General features: G+C 43.8%; 1 pseudogene; it reads left to right on the plus strand.

Annotated features, from left to right (window-relative positions):
* The first annotated feature begins 61 nt into the window (after nucleotides 1-61).
* Nucleotides 62-11,326, plus strand: LOC117456164 (aryl hydrocarbon receptor-like; annotated as a pseudogene).
* The last annotated feature ends 5,475 nt before the right edge of the window (nucleotides 11,327-16,801 follow it).

Genomic DNA, 16,801 nt, shown 5'->3' on the forward strand with positions numbered 1-16,801 from the left:
AGTGTTTGGAATAAATGTTTTTTGTGTTATTATATATATTTTCCTGTGTTTTCTGTGCAGGCCCTGAATGGCTTCGTGATGGTGGTGACAGCGGACGGAACCGTCTTCTTCTGCTCTCACACCATCCACGATTACCTCGGCTTCCACCAGGTAAAACTCAAAAAACACTCTCTTTACCAACAAGCAGCTTGATTGCTTTATGGCAAGTGAACGCATCGTCCTAAGTGACCTCAGGATCGAAACAAGCTCACATATAGAGCGAGAGCTTTAATCCAATTGGCTCCTCAACACACCGCCACTCTAATCTCATTTCAGAGAACGTGATTATCAAATTTTACAAAGTCAGTCCCACACACACTCACATAAACACAGACACATAATGCAGAAGCAGTATATAAACACACACACACAGCCTTCAACCCCCCTTTCTCACACACACAGGTGTAAACATCACCCCTCGTTTCCCCGTCCACCTGAGGTGTGTCACCATGCATTTACCAAACGGACCTGAGTGTGTGGTGAGTCGCCAAGTCGCTGAGTGTTGGGAAACAAAGCCACTGAGTGTCAGCGCTGTCTTCACACCAGAAAACAAGACGCCGTAGGGGAAGAAGCGCAGCCACTAAGGAAAGACACAGACGTTGTGTTTTTATCTACTACTGAGGAAGGAAACATTTATAGACGGACAGCAACCTGCAGATTAATCACTAGAGTAAAAGAAAAAATGATAAAGCTTCAAAATAGAGTTGAAAATTGGAACAATATTACATTTGAACAGTTTTCAATGTTATGCCTTAAATGAAATATAATTTAGCTTCCCATTTGTTTAAATTCTTCCATTTTCCTTCAAGGTTCGTACAGTACAGTGTTTCGAGTGAAAAGTGACTAACAATAACTCCCCTTCTCATTTTTCTGTCTTTATTATTTCATGTAAGTCATGCCGGGTTGGGACAGATATCAGGCTCACAGCAGGTCTTTGGTTGGGTTCCAACTATTTGAATTACATTTGCAGCAACGCTTGATTTCTTTGGCTCAGCTTCAGGTCCAATGTTTAAGGTTATTTCTCATCTTGTTTTCCTGTCAGACTGACGTGATGCACCAGAGTGTGTTTGAGCTGATCCACACTGAAGACCAGCAGGAGTTCAGGAGCAACCTGCACTGGGCCCTCAACCCTCCCAGCAGCCTCGGCCCCCCCACAGACCCCTCAACAGGTCTGTTGACTGAAGTCTTCTGTGTATTTATTTATGTGTATGCCCTTAATTTTTCTTTATTCTTTTCCTTTTTCTTTATTTACTCATATTTATATTTCCACATTTATTTTCCCATTCTTCTACAGATTAGTCATTTTAATCTCTCTTTTATAACCATCATAAAGACTTATATGAGTTATAATTGGATGTTCTCAGATGGCGAGTCGGGGTCCTCCTCTTCCTGTCTGGTGAGCTACACCCCCGAGCAGCTTCCCCCTGAAAACTCCTCGTTCCTGGAGAGAGGATTCGTCGTCCGCTTCCGCTGTTTGTTGGACAACTCCTCCGGATTCCTGGTGAGACAACACACACACACACACACACACACACACAATAATAACAATGCTTTTTATTATGTAACACATTTGACGACATTTCCCTCAGATGTTATTGTGATTTACAGACATGATTATTGATATACATATATAGGGAGACTGTGGCTCAGTGGGTAGTGTTCTGGACTTGGAATCAGGGGGTAGCATGTTCGAGTCCCACTGCAGTCAGCATGTCGTTGTGTCCCTGGGACACTTGACCCCAAATTGCTCCTGTGGGGATTGTCCACAGTATTGAAAGTATGTAAGTCGCTTAGGATAAAAGCGTCTAACAAGTGACCTGTCATGTAATGTACACTCTCCCAGTGGAATATAGTGATAACGTTTTATCCATATTTGAGGCTCATGGTGTGTTCAGGCGCGTTGTGTCTGCTGGCAGTATGGCGTGCCACCTCAGAGTCCCTGAGTGATCAGAAGCCACCACTCAGTCCTGTAATCCGCCTTAAAGAGCCTTGGGGTCGTGGGGAAAAAGGGCCTTAATCCCCCTGAGCAGAGGGGAAACTTGCTTAGGTCAGGGTGGCTCGCTCCACACTCACACACTCAGCTGCAGATGAAGAAAACTCTTGGGGGTAAAAGAGAAAAACCTGCTGGGAAAAGTGAGCAAGGCATTGCAACTCTTCAATAAAAAAAAATAATGGGCGATCAAAATAAACTGTATCTTAACTTTTCCAGGAAAAATGCCACATTTTAACTATTTTGATATATTGATAATGTATGTGTTTTGGTCTGCTGATCAGACCAAAGAAGGCATTTGAAGACGTTTCGATGGGCACATTTAAGGATTTTAGATTCAATATTTGTGACTAGAAAAACATCTAGCGGATAAAACAAAAGATTTCAACACTGCTAATTATTGATGGAATGTTTTTTTAAGAAAATATATGCTAGTGATTGACCTTTTTGTATGTAAAGGAAAGTTCACAAAGTGATCAGGTGTGCTTCTTTATTTAGTTTCCCCTAAAAACTGAAGTTAGGATTTCCTCACTTTGCTAAAAGGAAACTGCAGCAGCAGCCGCTCTGAAGGGGATCGAACCGGCGTCTCCCTCCTGCCTCCTCCCTGTGGTGTTGCGTGAGCATTAAGCAGGTTTCTGCTTCTGTCTACCGCTCGCTATGGCTTTGTTTTTAGTAATCCCTCCTGCTATTCAGAGCTAGATTCCTGACATCACGGCTGCAGGCCTTTAAACCCACAAAGGTCAGTTAACCAGCGCTAACGGGGGGGGGGGGGTCCTCACACGGGATGCCACAGGGTGAGAGCAGGACAGGAGAAAGTGTTTTTCATTTTCCAAGAAATACGAAATACTCACCCAACTTTTGGTATACTCTTTAAATGACGATAGAAATAGAAGCGATCATACATAACTGTCACAGTATCCACACAATGACACAGCAGACAAGGTTAAAGGGTACTATTCAGGTTCATATTAGTAGTTTGTGTATGTTTACAGACTTACAGCTGGACGGTTTCCAGCAGCAGACACCCAGAGTGTTGACAGTGCACTGAAGTGTTTTGGCTCTCTGCCCCCCCCAGCAGGATAAATAAGACGGATGAGTTTGGACAGGGAGGAAGGAGCAGCTCTCACTCAGGGAACTCCATGTCTCAGAGTCTTTCTCCTTTCACTTTCTCTCAGGCGTTGAACATCCAGGGTCGCCTGAAGTTCCTCCACGGTCAGAGCGGGACGCAGAGCCACGGCGAGGGCAGCACCCCCCCTCAGCTCGCCCTGTTTGCCATCGCCACGCCCCTCCAGTCCCCCGCCATCCTGGAGATCAGGACCAGGAACATGATCTTCAGGACCAAACACAAGCTGGACTTCACTCCCATGGCCTGCGACGCCAAGTACGTACCCTTACACCTCACACATGCCGTTTATTCGTGTTGCTTTCAAATCAATTGTCTAAAGTGTGTAATCTGCTGGTTTTCAGGGGTAAAATAGTCCTGGGCTACACCGAGGCGGAGCTGAGAGCTCGAGGTTCTGGTTATCAGTTCATTCACGCTGCGGACATGCTGTACTGCGCCGAAAACCACGTCAGGAGTAAGTCTGGAGTTACTTCAATATAAATATCAGTGGATTCAATTGGTAACTCGGCCAAGCAGCTGGGCTTAATCTACTTTCATGAAGCTTTTTAGACTTTAAAGACAGAAGGGATTCTGAATACTGTAGTTGTTGAAGAGCCTTGAAAGAATGCTGTATTTTCTAGAATTAGGGGGAAAAACTGACTATTTTGTGCATGTGAACGTAGTCTCTGAAAAGTTTGGGATAAGGGGGGCTGCTCACAGTGATTTTAATTAAATCTTTATTGATTTACAAATATGTGACATGTGCAGCTTCCTCCCCTCTAGCATCAGTAGTTGTGTATTGACCCCGGTTTTATGTTTGGATCAACATTACATTTGTAACACATGCACAAAACAAACAAACGCTGTTAGTGTGTATATGTTTGTTTGTTTGTGTGTGTGTGTGTGTGTGTGTGTGTTGGTGGAGGGAATCTCCGAGCGAGAGTCAAGTGTCCTACTTACCTCGTGTACCGGATGACCTGGTTAGTCGTAACCATGGCGCCCTGAACACCCCGGCAACCAGACTCGCTCAATCACAAAGACACACAGTGTATACACGTAGTCATGCATACAGAACGGAAATATATGCATATGCATTGGAAAACATACAACATAGAGACATGCATGCTCTGATGCACACACAGATGGGAGGCAGGTTTCCAAACAGCAACACAGACATGATAACAACACAGGAGGACATTTCATCCCTCCGATTCGGAGGAAATGTAAACTAAATGATGGTTGTGGTTCTCCTGAACGTGACACAGTTTGATGAGCTTCACCGTGAAGCTTGTTTAGAAAGTAGACGGCACGGAAACACGACCTGTACCACATCACACTGACACAGAGCACTGCGGCGTCGAGAGGAGGAAAACTGTGTGTTTCTTAAATGTGTGTTTTAACATGTAGCCGAAGTGAACCTCAGCATGTCTGCACGCCTCGCTGAGCTAACGCAGTGTGAGAGCGCCCTCACTGCGAGGCGTGCAGACATGAGCCGCCGCGACACAGAGCTCTGACTTCCTGTCTGATGTTTCAGTGATGAAGACGGGCGAGAGCGGCCTCACCGTCTTCAGGCTGCTCACCAAGGAGAACCGCTGGAAGTGGGTGCAGGCCAACGCCCGGCTCGTGTACAAGAGCGGGAAGCCGGACTACATCATCGCCACGCAGAGGCCCCTGGTGTGAGTGGAAGAGCAAATTGAATATCCTAAGAGTTTTGTACCCGGTTTACCTTTTTTGCTCATCTGTCTGCTTTTTATCTGTATTTCGCAGGGAGGAGGAAGGCGGGGAGCACCTGAGGAAGCGCTCCATGCACCTGCCCTTCACCTTCGCCACGGGAGAGGCGATGCTCTACCAGACGGGATACCCGCTGCACGGCTTCCCCGACGCCTTCCAGGGCAAATCCAGAGGCAGCAAGTCAAAGAAGGGTAAGCTGGACAAGAGCTCCTCCGAGGACCAGGACCCGAAGGGGCTGCTGGGAGCTCTGATGAGCCAGGACACGTCGGTGTACGTGTGCCAGCCGGACCCCGAGCCCAGGATGTCGTGCCACAGCGGGTTTTTCAGCCAGCAGCAGGACGGGGAGGGTTTTGGAGGCTTGATGGGGGGAGACAGCTGGAGCCTCACCTCTAACGTGGAGATGGGGGGAGGAACCACTTTAGGATACGACCCGCTGCTGGCCACTCTGGACTCTCTGTCTATAGACGGGGAGGAAACGTGCTCCAACAGCGAGCTCTTCAGCGCGTTAGAGAACCTGGGCCTGAACGCCGAGGACCTGGAGCTGCTGCTGCTGGACGAGAGAATGATGCAGGTGGAGCTGGGCCCCCACCACGTCCCCTCGCTCAGTGACCTCCTTTCCAACAACGAGATCCTCTCCTACATCCAGGACTCTCTGGAGAGCGGCACAGAAGGAGACTCCGCTCAGCCAGGCTCCCAGCAGGCGGCGCTCCCACCGGCAGCTCCACCCATCATGCATCTGTCGCAGCAGATGCAGCAGCACATCAGTGCAGGCGAGCTGGGGAAAGCTGCCCAGATCACAGCGGACAGCAAGACTTTAACTAACGGGCACTGGAACCACCATCACCACCACACTGCGCCCAAAGCCTCGCATCTAAACGGTGGACATAAACATCAGCCGGACTCCAGTCAGCAGTGGCAGCTCCAGCAGCCCTCGCTCCACCTCCACTTCCAGAATCAGCTCCCAACAAACGGATCTTACATCACAAACGGACACTCTGCCTTCCCTCCCAACGTGGAGGCGGGATACAACGGCGTCTCGGCGCTGAATGGCGTCTCCTCTGCGGACGTCTGTCACTACCAGAGTTTGGTGACTCAGCACAAACACCAGCAGCCATGTTTGTCCCAGTGTCCGGCGCAGAGCTCCACCCTGGAGCTGGAGCAGCTGCTGGGTCTGTCCCCCCCCGCAGCACAGCCTGCAGACGTTAGAGGCCTACAGCATGTTCAACGGCAGCACACAGGACTCCACACACAGCAAGGTGAGAGACCATGATGCAGCCACAGAGTTATGTTAATAATGCAAGGTGTAAACACTTAGATATCAACAGGTTTTTTATTGAGCCCACATGGTGAGATCTGGATAAATGACCCTCTGTAGGTTTAATGTTTAGATTCTAGAGTTGTGTTTATAATGCAAGTTTAAAGGTGTCAATAATGTCAATATATTCCCTACATGATTGAGCTTGGTTATTAATTTCCTCCAGGAACAAAAATGATTTTACAGACCAATCTGCAGTCACATTTGATTATTATATATTTTCCAAAGCCTCAAGGACAGAAATAGATTTGAACACACACTTCTCCTCAGGACTGTTTTTAGTCTGTTCAATAAACACTCCCGATCTGGCGTGGAGTCTGCGCTTGCCCTCAAATATCAGCGAACATCAACAAACCCTCACCCCTTCACCCGCGCTGCGCTCTTTCACTGTCATGGAAATAGATTTTTTTCCGAGTCAGCACACAGAGGCCGCGGGCCGTCGAGGAGCTCAGAGGAGATTCTGGTGATGAGAGCCGACGCGCCGGGTAAATAAGACGAGAGGAGAGATGGGTCAATGCCATGTACTCTCAGGATGAGTCTGCAGAAGAAACTCTGATAGATTTTTATTCGATTTCAATCAGGCTGAATGTTCCTGCAGTAAATACAGTGTGAAGTTCTACACTGGCATCAAAAATACATCAAATACGCTTTATGTACACACAGAAGTTATTTCATTTTGAGTGTCGTCCATGGTGAGACAGACGAAGGTTAATTGAAGGTGTTCTAGGGATATTGTAATGGTTCTTTTAAAACCAATCAAAAATGAAGGTGGTCCAAATATTGAATCCAGAAAATTGCAGATAAACTAATAAATACAAAAGGTTTAAGCTACAGTCCATTATACATGTTAAGCTCAATTACTTGATATGTTCATTAAGAAGGAATATGTTCAGCCTTTCTAAAACAATAGTAGTGATCCTGCTGACTCACCGCAGCTTAAACTCAGATCCCAAAAACATGATTTGTTTTTAATGAGACTCAAGTTGAGGGGAAGCAGGAGTTCGTCTTTGAAGTCTAACAGAAACCTTTCGCAGTAATGACAGAGCAGCGAGGGCTGGGGAAACAAAATGAATCGTTCAGAGTGCAGAGGAGCTGGAGGTCTGCAGAACTTAACGAGGACGATCAGCCTGGCCAAATTAAAGTTTGGAGCAGATTCAAGCACGAACGTTTCAGGATCTGCACCCCTGTTCTATAAGGCCGGTTCAGTTTAAATCACACAACTGCTTTTATAAGGAATATATTTGATCAATATTGTGATAAGAGAATAGATAGTGTCGTCAATTTTGGATCTTGAAATGATGTGAAAGCATATGTCAACCTATTTACATTGCAATGTCGGCCAAAAGCATCTTTATACATAGTGATTTTCTTTCTATTCTCCAGTCCTACTAGGGTTGAATTGATAACATAACTTTACATCAGGGGTGGAGCTTTGATTGTGTATGGTAAGAACAAGGAAAACACATAAATAATCACCTGAAAGCTCCAGACAATCTTTCACAAAGACAAGAATATCCCATTTTGCGCCCCCCTCCTCCTCCTCCTCCTCCTCCTCCTCTCCTTCAGTGTTATTGTTGGCCGTTGACATATCAAATGGGAGATAATGAAACCTGAGAGAATGGGGGGTGAAGACGAGAGGCGGCGGTGAGAAAGCGAACATTAATAAAAAGAATAAGGTCGGCCCGGCAGGCATCCATTCATCCTCCTCTGTTATTCTTCAGGGTCACTGGCTGGCGCTGAAAGCAAAATAGTGGCAGGCCGAGCACTGAGGCGTGCTGACCTACAATCTATCTGTTGTCATTACCTAATGCTGAGAGCACTGCACTGTGGGGGAAATACACTGTGCTAAAGGGAGGCGGCTAAACCCTGATCTGACTCCCAGAGAGAGGATGAGTTATGATCATCTCAATGAATACACGACGTGTTTTCTTATGTAGGAAATCAGTACTCGGAATGGAGCTATTTACATCAAGATGCGGCGCTTTGGCTCAGTGATTAGATAGAAGTAAACTAACACCATAGATACATCCTGACAATGTGGCGTCTTTCTTCCACAGCTGGAGAACGGTTGCCTCCTCGCCGCCACCAACGCAGCGTACATCCGGACGTGTCTGATGCCCAACGGAAACGGAGTGACGACACACCACCTCCCCGACCCGCTGCCCGCGCTGCCGGACCCTCAGAAGTCTGGATTCTTCCTCTGAAAGGATGAGGAAGAGTAACTGAGGGTGTGAAGACGGAAAGGAAGGTACACAAGCAAAGACAGACCAACTCTTCTTGATTTAACATTAAAAGAGGGAAGGGAAAAAGGACTTTATATCCGGTTTCTGCCTTGGAACCGATAAGGCCGCTGAAGGAAGATGTTTTTATATCCGTCACACTGCGTATTCATATATTGGTAGTCGTGCGATCACTGAGTTTAATTTTCATGTTTGGAAAAGATTTGTGTTCTTGTAGCCAAAACTCATCGCTGTCTGATCTGTATGTACACACTGGTAAAGTCCGGAAGAGAAGAGTACGAAAGCAACCGACCCAGGTTGATAACATAATAAATATTAATGTCCCTTATATCTTGCTGTAAAAGATAGACTTCAGCGAGGCGGGTAACTTTATTAAACTGGTCTCTATGTTATATTAAAATAACTGCAGTTAACAGGCTAAAAAAAACACCTATGGAGATTTTATAACATTTTCATTTGTGTGTGTGTGCAAATAAGACTTTAACTTATGCTGCGATACATGATATACCGGTAAATGAAGAAGCTGCTGCACACTTTCTTTCCTCGTACGCGGATGTTAATCATATAGAGAGAGAGATTTGGACTGAATACCAACAGATATTACATGTTTGTTAGTAGATGTACATTAGATGTAGGTGAGTAGATGTCCTGGTGCTTCAACTAAACAGCATTTCATTCTTATGTATTGTTGATGAGATTCAAATGGATGGTGAAGATCAGAGCGTTTTATTGGTTCCTCCTGAAGCTGCATTTAGCCGCCTCGAGGTCGACACGATGTTGTGCACTTACCTATATTAGAGACTTTATCAGAGGGTCTGATTTGTCCGTCAGCAGGTCTGAAATCAAAGCATTTTTGTTTCCTGAGCAGAGACAGTGTGAAATGTCCCATAATGCCTTGTTTCACTTCCTCCTCCTGCAGAGTGCATTTACAGCACACAGTCATCCATCAAGGAAATCAGTGTAAATAATAGATTACAACATTACAATTATATGTGTGGGGATTTAAAGTAAGAGACTCAAACCAAACTAAGCTGTTCAGACATTATACATTTCTGCTTCATGCAGGGTTTGAAATGTCCTTCTTTATTCGTACTGTAATTAATAACAAACCAGATAAGATAACAAAATCAAGAATCATAACCACGTCCATCAGTGGGAAATGCTGCGTTCATGTCACGTCAGATTCGCACTGGATACATCTATTAGTTAATATATCAATAACGATAAATATCCTGATATATATATATTTATATTTAGTTGGTTACTTAAATTAAAATGACAAATGAAAGGTATTTTCTCAATAAAACAACTTGAGTACAAAATGAACATGCAATAAAGGCCTAGATTAATCACGAAAGGAACAATATAGGAAAATAAAAACAAATTTGTAACGGTTTTACGAAATATATTGTCATATCAGCCAGCCTTAAGTCAGATGTTACGTAAGTAACATAAACGGCTTCTTAAAGGTAGGGTAGGTAAGAATGGAGAAACCAGCTCGAGTGCGCTAGAATTTGAAAGTACACAACAGGAAAATATCTGCCTCTTCCTTCAGACTTTCTTACAGAGCCCCTCCTCCAACGGACGCACACATGACCAATGAGGGCACGAGATAAGTTTGTGCACAGATGGAAGGTTGACAGGCAGGTAGGCCATCCAGTTACTTTAGCCGGGCCGGCTCAGATGATTGGTCGTGCTTTTTACAGCGCCACGGCTTCCACAGATGACATTTTTTTTATGTATTTATTGTCAAAGCATTTAATATATTCATTGCTATCGGATGTTAAGAGCATTCCATGGAATATAACAAAAAGTGTTTCTGAAGTGAATTACCTACCCCACCTTTAACTGGAAATATTATTTATTAAGTAAATTGTTGTTTTTTTTCAGATGAAGACCAATTAATTAACTTTGATTTCAAATCAAAATTACAAGTTACACTTTGTTACTTTGTGTCTGATTTTGACCAATCATTTCTCATCCAGCAGAGTTCTGATGTGACTTGAACGCAGCATTACTCACGGTAAAACTAAAAGGTGCAAAAGCTGGACGACAGCGTTAGCATCTAGCATTTAGCTCGGACTCAGAAACCAAAAGAGAAACGTGTGACCACGCGTGTGTGCCGTCGTGTCTGCATAGTTGAATGTCTGTAAAACATGAAGCTTTTATTTCACTACAGAAAGGTGCTTATAAGATATTTGTGGATTTTGGTAGCGTTAGCTGATGAAGACACAACTTTAAAATGCATTTACAGATTTGCCTCTTGTTTTTGTTTTTGCAATTTTTTGTAAACCTTTCTTATAAAACAGAATATTTAAACCAGTGTTGAGATCAAATCCTGTATGAAAGATTATAAAATGACAATCCTTTTACAAGGCGCTTAAAAAAAAAAAAAAGTGTGTGTGTGTATAACTCTATGGTACAGTATAATTGTTTTGTAATGCTGTTGTTGCAAGCACTACTTTAAAATCACCACTCTTACAAACTCTTTCTCCAGCACTGAAAGTAGTCTTGTGGTAAAAAAGCATTTTCTGACTCCATGTTGTGAATATTGTTCCCGAGAGTCTTGTGTTTTATATTTACGTCATGTCACTTTAGCTCAATACTTAAACGGTGCCATAACGTTACTTCAAAACGCTCAAGCTTTTATTTTAAATCCACTCCGTCCATTTAATAGTGTTTTATATTTTCATTGTTTTCTCAGCCATTTGGAGTCAAACTTGGAACCAAACTCTCCGTAAGCTGTCTTGTCGTGGTTCAGTTTTTTAATTCTCCAAGCACACAGACTTTATTTTGCTACTTTTATCACTGAAGGTCTTAGCTAAAGAAAATGTTTTAAAAATGCAGTTTGTCTTTGAGCTGTGTGTTGAAAATGTGCTCCTGGAAATAAAGGATTTTGTGCAATCACATTCAATGTCTCTTCTATTTGATTGTTTTCTAACGTTCCTTGTTTTTATTTCAGAACCTGATATGCCTCACCTGACCACCACCGTTGTTCCCCCCCCCTCCTCCTCCCCCCCTCCTCCTCCTCCCCCCCTCCTCCTCCTCCTCCTCCTCCTCCTCCTCCTCCTCCTCCTCCTCCTCCTCCTCACCTGAGCAGCTCACCTGTCCCCAGTGAAGATGCAGGCAGAGTAGACAGACAGTCCTTACAGGAAGGTTAGGTAAGAATTTCACAAGAAATCAGATTAAAAACATGAGTAGTCAAATGTGGAGCACACCTCATAAACATTTCCTTAAACTCTTTCAAAGATATATATTTGATATCTTAAATGTCTTATGTTCTGTCACCTAACCCTCTTCAGACAATACATGAAATACTAATATGATAACGTGAACAATAGTGAAAGAATGATATTTTAAAAAGTGTGTGTGTCCAGAGGAAAAGCTGATAAGGTGAAATCCGCGGTGCATCATGAGACCTCAGAGATGTAAAATAATCGAAGTGACACACGCCACCAAAAACCTGAGGAAGCTTTCAGGTGCTGTCACTGAACACACACACACACGCGCGCACGCACACACACACACACACACACACACTGAGGGTGTTTCTCAATCGCGAGGATGCTGGCTTGGTAGTCGCATACTTCCAAGTCACTGCCTTCAGAAACGAAGCAAGTATGCCTCCAAGCCACGGCTTCGAAAAACGAAGAAGAATGGAACAGGCTAACAAGTGTACCACTCTCTCTAGCGGTTTCAACATAAACTACCGAAAATAAATACCTCACGATGTCTATCTAATTATGAACTTGCTTTACTTTCATGGAACACATTTTTGGTGATAACAAACAAATGTAACAAAGTAACATATTTACCAACACATGTTCTACGCCACTACATACTTACATTTAAATGTGTGCTGCGTCGGTTCAGCAATTCTCCGCAAGAGTTGATGAAATTGGTCCGTGCGCAAAGCATTGTGGGGATTTTAAGGACGCGAAGTCTACCCATGTGCAACCTCGAAATTTCCCCCAAACCAAGGACGCGGCCTCAGTGGAATTCCAAGTATGCTTGAGATTGGAACAGCCCTTCGGCGGCACTCGATGACGTAGCATACTTGAAATATTGGCTTGGAAGCCAGAATCCTCGAGATTGAGAAACGGCCACACACACACACACAGTGTTGTCCATTTCCACTCCTCTGCGTTTTGCACTCGCAGATGTGTGAAGTCACGCCGGCAGAAAGCAAACAAACACACACTGATACCACCGAGAGCAAAGTGACTGTTACTGGAGCAACACACTTAGCTCAAGCATAAAATATCTCCTAAATAACACATTTGTATCCGCATGTTTGAGGATATTTCACAATAAAACAAAGAAAACCTTAAGAGGGAATGATAAAGAGGATCCATTTGGTCAGTGTAGTTGAACTTTCAGTGTCTACATGTGAGGTAATACATGTATCACCTTCCCTTTTAGGCTTCCTTCCTACCATACCTTCCTACGCACCAAATGTATTCAAAGAGATTTTTTAAATAAAAGCCTGCCTGTTTAAACTACATTTCATTCCGCACACATACAGTGAAGCCTCCCTCTCCGGAGTGCTGAACGCTGTCTGCGCGCTGACTCTGCATCTTTAATGACGCGCCTCGAATCATTTATGAGAGTTTTTCTTCTCCCGCCGTCTTCAGCCGGTTAACTTTGCCCGCTTGTGACGTGATCAATCATCCGAGCCAGATGTTGTGTGTCCCACTTTAAGACTTCCTCGGGTGTGTCGCGGCTCACAGCGCTGCCGCAGGCCCCGGGGAGGAAGAGGAAGAGGAGGAAGCAGCCGGAGCAAAGAGGCTGCTGTTGTCTCGGTTACTGAGATCATTCATTACAACCACACCCAGGAAGTGACTCCTTTGGATTAATGACAATGTTTTTGCTTAAAGAGGCCCTATTGGTGCTCCCTTTCCTGTAGTGTGTTATACAGTATATGTTTTAGTGCATGTAAATAGAGAACCGCAGTGACGCGTCCTAAAACCCGGAAGTAAGTTAGCATTTTTAGCACTTCCGGTTCCTTCGTCAAAAAAGCAATGTATTTTCTCCATAGGGTTTTGGAAAATAGCTCGAAATAAGGTCTGTGGTTGACACAAATTTAAGAGATAAATCACGTTTTATTCTACGACAGTAGATACATCAGCAGTGACCCCACTGGTGATTTTTGAAGAGTTTACGTGTCTGAAAAACGATGGTTGTTACCGAGTGGCTGAATAGGACTACAGAAATGGTCGAGGCCGTTGTACGTCATTACGCCTACACACGTAAACACTCCCGCTAAGTTTGTTTTCCCCTGTGTTCTGCTTGAAAGCAAGTACCTGCCTATCTTTAGTAGCCTATCTGTAGTATCTTTAGTATCTGTATATCTATATCTTACCATTAGAATCTCTATTTTTGAAATGGTCATTTTTAACATCGTAGTTTTACAAATTATAGAACAATTAATTACCAGTGTTTTCCAATTTTACTCGGCAGTTCGTTTTGTTGGCTAACGTTAGCTAAAGCTAGCGCTACTAGTTAGCTACGCAATGGGTTGTTGCTTTGCTCCGGGTTGCAGCCACAGGTCTTCGCATGAAACGTGCTCGTTCTATCGTTTCCCGGCCAATGTTTCCAAAGGAGAGTCTGGATTCGTGTCATGAGGTAAGCTGACGTTACATTTTTGTCCATGTCACGGTGAAATGTAAATGATGGGTAGTGTATCGCCGTGTTAGAGATGGCACTGCTGAAAAGACCGCAACATAAGTAAAGATAATGAATACATCCTATTAAAACCTGTGTGGCTTATATGATAAGTCTAATTAGTACAAGCAGCATAACGTTTCACCATGTAACTAAAGATTGTATTCAGGGAAATCAGTTTGACATATTGAACTAATAACAAATCACCTCTGCCTGGCAGAGAACTCTGCTCCATAGCTTCTCTTGGACGTAAAATCACATGTACATTTTACATTTATATTCAATTTAATATTCCATCCCTAAAATACTTTTGGATATATAATAACTTATATTTTGTTTTTCTTGTTATGCTGCTGCAACACAAACATTTCCCCAATTGGGATCAATACAGTAATATCTTAATTAATTAAGAAATATAACTATTATAATCAGTGTAGCAGCTGACACCTATTTTCAATATGGATTAATCTACCTTTATTTCTTTAGTTCAATTTTGATCTATAAAAATGTCAAAATAGTGAAAATGTTCACGAGACAAAGTGCAAGGTTATATCTTTAGATGTTTTGTTTTAGCCTATTTAGCGTATGTCTTAATGCTCTTATATGTGACGGTGTGACTTCCATGAAACTAATATTTTATATCTTCCCAACAGACGAGCTGACAGGAAACACTCTAACAACCACAACATTGCAAAGGCGAGTAAATGTAAATTAAAAACGATTCACAATTTCTTAATATCTTCTTCTTTCTTGCAGTGAGGTGAAGCTGACCTTGCACTTGGTGCCAGTAAGGATGCTCCTCACGCAGGCTGAATGTTTCTCTTCCTTACTGACACAGAAGCCCTTGATTTGCAATGCTTCACTAATTATCATTTCCCTGGCTCCGTAGGGACACTTTACCTCCAGCACAGCGGGAGACCCTACCAGACCATCTGGAGATGCCCCCAACACTCCTGATTGGGAGAGCCACAAACCTGACTCATGGACCTGCATCTGGGATGCAGTGGTGAATGCCCTGACGCCCTCACATTCATTCATAGTCCCCCACTGTACAGACAAAACACCATCAAGGGCCTGTTGTTGCCCTAGCACCCTGGCAATAAGGGAAGCAGTTACACGCTTAGACCTCAGGACAGCTCCAAAGTTGCTGGCAGTCAACCTTCCTTTCCTGAACAAATGCCAGTTTGGGTTGGTTCGCTGACCAGTGTAGCCACCTGAATTGCCCTCTGTTGCTCCTCAGACAATGCCATGCTTGCCACAATTGCCTCAGGTCCCTGATGCCCAACAGATTTGAGAATTTCAGGAACAGTAAGTGTTTCCAAGCTGTAGGGTTCCTCTTCTGGCTCGAGGGAGAGAAGCCAAGACATTCCTGAGAGCCTGCCCCCGAGTCTGTCCCTCAGCCATTCACGATCTTCGGAGGTGGGCTCTCTTGTCAGCGGGTTGAATGAGTTATTGGTTGGAGGAAATAGCTCCTCCACCGAATGCGTACGTTTAGCTGCCTTTGGCTTCTTCCACTGACGGGGTGTCAGTGCAGCTGAAACTGTGGATAGCAAAGATGGCTAATGCAGCGGCATGACTGCATTTCCATTCTCCACGTGGGCATTCACATTCTGTGGAGAGAATTCCCTCTTCTCCTGTAGATACCTGTGGTGGTGGGATTGTTTTATTATTTAAAATATATTTACATTTGTAATGCCTTCCCAATTATCCCTTTAATTGTTTATAGCCTACTGTATGTTTATTTCATGGATATTTCTGTGTTTTCTGGTGTGTAATATTTGTAATCTTGGGGCCTCTTCTCTTTAACGTCTACATGCTACCACTGGCTCAGATAATGAAGAACAACAAAATAAGTTACCATAGCTATGCGGATGACACACACATTTACGTAACCATTTCACCAGGAGACGATGCTCCAATTCAAACACTGAGTAAGTGCATTGAACAAATCAATGACTGGATGTGTCAGAACTTTCTCCAATTAAACAAAGATAAAACTGAGGTAATGGTTTTTGGAGCCAAGGCAGAATGTATAAAAGTTAGCACTGAGCTTCAGTCTGCAATGTTCAAAACAACAGATAACGCCAGAAATCTAGGTGTAGTCATGGACTCTGACCTGAGTTTCAACAGTCACATTAAAACAGTTACTAAATCAGCCTACTATCACCTAAAGAACATATCTAGGATTAAAAGACTAATGTCACAGCAGGATCTGGAAAAACTTGTCCCTTTATCTTCAGTAGACTGGACTACTGCAATGGTGTATTCACAGGTCTCACTAAAACATCTATTAGGAAGCTGCAGCTGATTCAGAACGCCGCTGCTCGAGTCCTCACTAACACTAAGAAAGTGGATCACATCACTCCTGTTCTGAAGTCTTTACACTGGCTTCCTGTGTGTCAAAGAATAGATTTCAAAATACTGCTGCTGGTTTATAAAGCACTGAATGGTTTAGGCCCAAAATACATTTCTGACCTCCTGCTAAACTATGAACCATCCAGATCTCTCAGGTCTTCAGGGACTGGTCAGCTTTCTGTCCCCAGAGTCAGAACTAAACATGGAGAAGCAGCGTTCAGTTATTATGCTCCAAATATCTGGAACAAACTCCCAGAAACCTGCAGGTCCGCTGCAACTCTTACTACTTTTAAATCCAGGCTGAAGACTTTTCTCTTTGTCGCTGCTTTTAATTGAACTATTCATATCTTAGACTGCACTGTAAC

This window comes from Pseudochaenichthys georgianus, chromosome 2 (assembly GCF_902827115.2).
Source record: "Pseudochaenichthys georgianus chromosome 2, fPseGeo1.2, whole genome shotgun sequence".
Taxonomy (NCBI): Eukaryota; Metazoa; Chordata; class Actinopteri; order Perciformes; family Channichthyidae; genus Pseudochaenichthys; species Pseudochaenichthys georgianus.